At 41.6% G+C, this 5,573-nt stretch overlaps 1 long non-coding RNA gene across 1 annotated transcript; it reads right to left on the bottom strand.

Annotated features, from left to right (window-relative positions):
* Window positions 1-1,030: 1,030 nt before the first annotated feature.
* On the bottom strand, window positions 1,031-5,174 carry LOC119518297. The gene is made up of 3 exons (XR_005213707.1): window positions 5,046-5,174; window positions 2,268-2,368; window positions 1,031-1,161 (listed from the first exon to the last, which is right to left on the bottom strand). It is a non-coding gene; the product is annotated as an uncharacterized LOC119518297 (long non-coding RNA).
* Window positions 5,175-5,573: the final 399 nt, after the last annotated feature.

Genomic DNA, 5,573 nt, shown 5'->3' with positions numbered 1-5,573 from the left:
GTCTAACCAGTTGGTGGAGGTGGAGGCAGTGGATGAGGCCTGAGAGGCCACCAGGGTGGAGGAGGTGGCCCATAACGCAACAGTGGTGAGAGAAGGCTTCCCATGGGGTAGTGCAGGAGGGGGAATCCTGGAAAAAGTGGGGATCTTCAGCATCCGTTTTGATCTTCAGAATAGAAGCAGTTAAAGTTTTGAAATACTTTGATGTCACAGACAAAAGCACCTTTACCCCGAAAAGCCAAAACCCGAAGGAGCAGGTGTTAGGACCTGGCACCCTCCTGCCCCGTGAGGTTTCAAAAGAGCAGAACCGGTCCCAGAAACCATGCTTCCCCTACTCAGTATCACTGTCAGCTTAGGGCAGTGGATGGACACCACCACCCACGGCTCTTCCTGTGTCTGCAAAATTAGGCCAAGTCAGGGGGCCTGCTACAGGATTTGAAGCAGAAATCCCCAACTAATAAAAAAAAGTGTATTCCAGACAGACAGGCATCATTTTCAGAACCTTCCCAGCCTTCCCTTCAGCACCATAGTAGATGGTTGTTTATATACAAAGAACCCAGAGAAAGAAAGGGAATGGACATGGGATTTTAGATATTGTTCAGAGACCATTCGTGGGACTTATCATATCTCGTCTCTGATTCTCAGAAAGTGACAAGTGTAGGATGACCATCCCACCGTAAATTTTAAGGGACAGAAACTCTGAGAGGAATCAGATTGTTTGCCAGTCTGCCTGCGAGCCCCTGCTCATCCCCTCCTCTGCTGGTCTCCCTGACAAAAGACTCACCTGCCTCTGGAGGTGCTGCCTAGGGACAGAAAGTTCTTGCAGAGTGAGGCAGATTCCCCAAGTCCTGCATGGGTAACTGGGAATGTATTTCTGATAGAAGCAGTGTTACTTATGGAAGCCAGCTAGGGAGAGCCAACTCAATTTGGAAGAGTTTGCTTTTTTTTAAAAAATGCAATAATTGAAGTATCACAAAACACACAAAAGGGAGGTAAAGGCAGAAAACAGGGTTGGAGTAAATGGGAAATGTTTCTTTAAATACCTGGTTACAATTGAAAACGAGGGCAGCATTTACCTTCCCTCCTCCATCTCCTTGCAAGGGAGTGAGTTCCCGAGCTGCTGTTCTTCATGGGAGCTGTACCAGGTTCAGGATCTGCTAAAGGCTGGGAACAAATTGAGGTTTGTTCTGACTCACGTATTCTGTGAGGAAGAATAACAAATGCTCCGTCTCCTCCCTCCACCATCTTGGACTCCTTAACCCACTTAGGTCCTTTGCCAGAGGCAGAGGGTTTCCCAGATGCCCAAATGAACCCTGTGGAGAGAGGGGAGACTGTCCCCTGACCCCTGGTGAAGACACCACAGAGCTGTGGCTGCAAGTTCAGGGGGTTTCCTAACAAATCCACCAGTTCTGGACAGGCCAGGGCTCAACTCTAGAAGGAACGCAACACTAAAACAAGGGAACTCCCAAATTATGTAAGGGGAATTCAATTCGAATTTAAGCACAGATTAAAAATTTAAAAACTCTCTTGGGTTATAAAAATATCAATTAATCCGAGGCATTGGTTCTCTTCAAGCCACAGGTAGCTTTTAAAAAATCTTTCAGTCTATATCAAACCTGACTTCTAAATCTGACCAGATAACATATCATATTTTTGACTAGAAATGATTTACAGGGATTAATATTGAGGTAATGAGAGAAGGAAAGGTCTATGGGGAATGAAAAGAGATTTATAACCTTGGGGGAATAAAATTACATCAAAATTTAATTTAAAAATAAAGTATTATGCTCCACATAAGAATTAATACAAACAAAACAAAGGAACCTCCAACAATAATAAGCAAATGCTTACTCTTATAACAGGCCTTGCAATAGAATATTTATCCACAAAGGCAAATTGAGAAAATTTTTTCTCTGTTCTGGACATACAGCCCACATGCTAAAATGTTGTTTGTATTAGATTTCATAAATAAAAGGCATAATATACCCTTCAAACAGTTTACTTCAAGATGGGAGTGGGTGCTAAACCAATTCCTTTTCAGGGCCTCTCTTTTGTTGAAAGTAACCTAGAGGTTGTGGCGGGGGGTGTCCACCATCCATGGAGGGTGCCAGCTCCACCCTTCCCAGGGGAGGGGTGCAAGGAGCCGTTCTGGCTGCAGTAAGCGCTTTGGATTGTTCCCAGTCATCACAACGATTACTTGCTGGAACAAAGCACTTTAAGTGGACTTTGTGGCTGAAAATGAATTGAGCCTCATATGAAGTGTTCCTTACCTCTTTGTGGAAGTTTCTGTCTGTCAGGACTTCTCAGAATTGGTTTCTAAATCTTGTTTCCCTCCTGCTGCTTTGAATTTTGGGGGATTCTTTTCAGTAAGCTTGAATATAGAAGAAGAATGGACTCTCAACACCAGAAAATTCTTGTACATCTTAAACTTTAAATTTAAAATATATGACCATGGAGCACATAGGCAAGAGGTGAGCAAATAGAGTTAAATCCCAGGAACAGGTAAAAACACTAACTAATATAAGATTTTCATTACATCAAGGATGCAGATAATTACAAAAAAAGAAAAGAGGAAAAGGAAAAACACAACCTATAATTACCCAAGTTTGTTATGGGAAAACAGAATCACTAAAAATCTAAAAGGAGGAAAGAAAGAAAGGATCACACGCACCTGCTGACATGCAGAGGGAACCCCTAATGTGGCCCAGGGTTACATTACAAGTAAAAGGAATGAGCCATCATTCAGCGTCCAGCATTTTGTTTATATCTCATTTCTCTCCAGAATGGCCTTTGAGGAAGATGACTATCTGCATTGGCAGGAGATTACCAGGTGGAAAGACTGTAGAAAGAAATACAGTACACACAGAGGGAAAGAGGCTCCAGGTGGCCTGTGCATGGGGCTGCAGCTTGGGATGCATCTGTGGGAGCTGCCACAAATGCTCAGCTGAGGCCACCAGGGACCCATGAGAAGTCCCCTGGGCCCTGCTAAGGCACCTGGAACTGTCCCCGCAGGCCATGGAACATCCCAGATAGACCACAAGGCAGGTACAGCATGGATGGAGGAGTAGCCTAAAAAGAAAACTTGAGCAGGGAGAGGGAGAATGAATCAGAGTTTGGAAGAAGGCCAGTAAGGAAGGGAAAATGGAGGTAAGGAGAGTCGTTAGGAGACTGGAGCAGCATATTAGCTTCCTGTGGCTGCTGCAATAGATGACAAAAATCTGGTGGCTTAAAACATTTATAAAAAAAAAGTTAATCTCTCACAGTTCTGGAAGCCAGAAGACTGAATTTAGTTTGACTGGGCCCACTTCAAGGAATCAGAAGGGCAGGCTGGGCGGCACTCCCTCTGGAAGCACAGGGGAGAATCTGTTCCCTGCTTCTTCCAGCTTCCGGTGGCTGCCTGCTTTTCTTGGGTGGTGGCCACATCACTGCAATCTCTGCTCTGTCTTCACATTGCCTTCTCCAGTGTGTGTGTGTGTGTGTGTGTGTGTGTGCACGCATGCATGTGTAATCACCCTCTGACTCTGTCTTGCAAGGAAACTTGTGATGGAATTTTTTTTATTGTTAAGTACCTTGCCTTATTTTTTTATTCAATTTTATTGAGATATATTCACATACCATACAGTCATCCAAAAGGTACAATCAGTTGTTCATAGCACCATCATATAGTTGTGCATTCATCACCCCAATCCATTTTTGAACATTTTTCTTTTACCAGAAAAAATGAAAATAACAGTAAAAAATAAAAGTAAAAAAGAATTTTACATTAAGAATTTGCACAACCAGGGGATTCTTGGTTGTGATGGAACTTAAGACTCACCTGAAAAATTGAGGATAATACCCTATCTCAAGATGATTAATTTAATCATATCAGCAATGTCTTTGCTATATGAAGCAACACCTACAGGTGCCAGGAATTAGGACCTGATTTCTTTGAGGTCATAATTCAGCCTCTACAGGCAGGAAAGATGCTCCGTGCCTGAGGTAACTCAGCACTGGACACAGGGATATCATATGCATGCTGGAGAAGCTGAATTCATATCATGAAGAAAAGCAATTGCCATTTAGGAAATCTCTTCTTGGGAGAAGAGATCAGCTCTGCCTAACAATTTCTGAAATGAGAAATGGTTCCCTCAAGCAGGCCAGACATTTAGTGTGTCACTCTGCAATGTCTGGAAACATTAAGCTGTGGTTGCTCAATGAGCACAGAACAAGGGAAAAAGTTACTGGTCTAATTTAAATGTTTGATGGATCAGGTAGTAGCAGCCTGAGCACTGAACTATTTTCTCTGCAAAACATGCACTCCTGGAGATTTCCGTACATGCTGAGGAATAATGTATAGGAGCAGACACAAACACAACAGATGCAGAAAGCCCATTTTCCAAGAGACCATTGTTCTTATACAGGAAGAACACAAAGTGCTCCATAAAAGTGTATATGTCAAAAGTTACCTAACTCTGAATTTGAGAAATTTCTGGTAAGTAATGTGTTACCCAGGTCTTTCTATGTTCAAAACACCCACTCCCCTCACTCGCCACAATGTTTGGACTCAATATTTGCTTTCCAATTAGTCCAGAAAGTAAAACACTTTTGATAGCTAAGGATTCCTTAAAGTCTTTGAAGATTTTACTCTACTAAAAATCACGTCATACCTATCAGTCCAGATTTTTCGCATCAATACAAGAAATGGAAGAGAAACCTAAATTTGGTAACTTGGTCAGAGTCAAAGCAAAGGTGAAAAAAATAAAGTGGTAGAGCACTGGATCATCAGAAAAAAACAGAATCAGCTCAGCAGTAGTAACTGGTGGTACCTGAACCGCCCATCTCTCACCCCATCCCTACCCCAAATGTTACACACCAGAATCCCCATTAAATAACAATACAGATGATCAAAGTCAAGCTAAAAGGGAAGAAATATAATTCTATATTGATTAAATATGGCAAACATATTGTGGTCACTGTTTTGAAAACAGATAAAATTATGCTCATTGGACCACACATTCATTCACACAACATTTTAAACAATGAACATATAAGCATCTTGCTCTTACATGGTCTGTTTTCTGTGCTTATAGACTTCAAGGAGAAACCCCATTTTCTTTATCATGGATTCGCATTCCTCTTCCATTGCAGCTTTCATACACCGCAATGAATTGTAGTCATTTCCTAATTCCTTTAAGCATTCTGTAAAGGAAAACACATTTTGCTGAAAGGATTCTTTACCTGCACAATGCAAAATCATTTCCACTAAATGAGAATTTCTTCTCAATAAGCAACCTACCTTCCACTTTATCTTTATTGACCATCGAGGTGCTCAGCCTATCTTTTAACAGTTTTAGATCCTTCTCAACTTCTGATATTGTATTTTGTGCCTAAAAGTCACAACAGGGAGAAAATTTGTTACAAGTGAGGCATAGTAAGAACTCGCAGGCAGCAGTTACAGTTCTCTGTAGAAAGAACTATACCTGCAAGACTCCACCATTTGAGGCATTTGATTTTCCATCTTCTAATTCTGATTGCCTAAAAAACAAGAGTTTAATCTTTATAAGAAACTAACTGATTATTTCATCATGTTCAAA

This window comes from Choloepus didactylus, chromosome 21 (assembly GCF_015220235.1).
Source record: "Choloepus didactylus isolate mChoDid1 chromosome 21, mChoDid1.pri, whole genome shotgun sequence".
Taxonomy (NCBI): Eukaryota; Metazoa; Chordata; class Mammalia; order Pilosa; family Megalonychidae; genus Choloepus; species Choloepus didactylus.
This window is presented reverse-complemented; position numbering and strand designations above follow the sequence as displayed.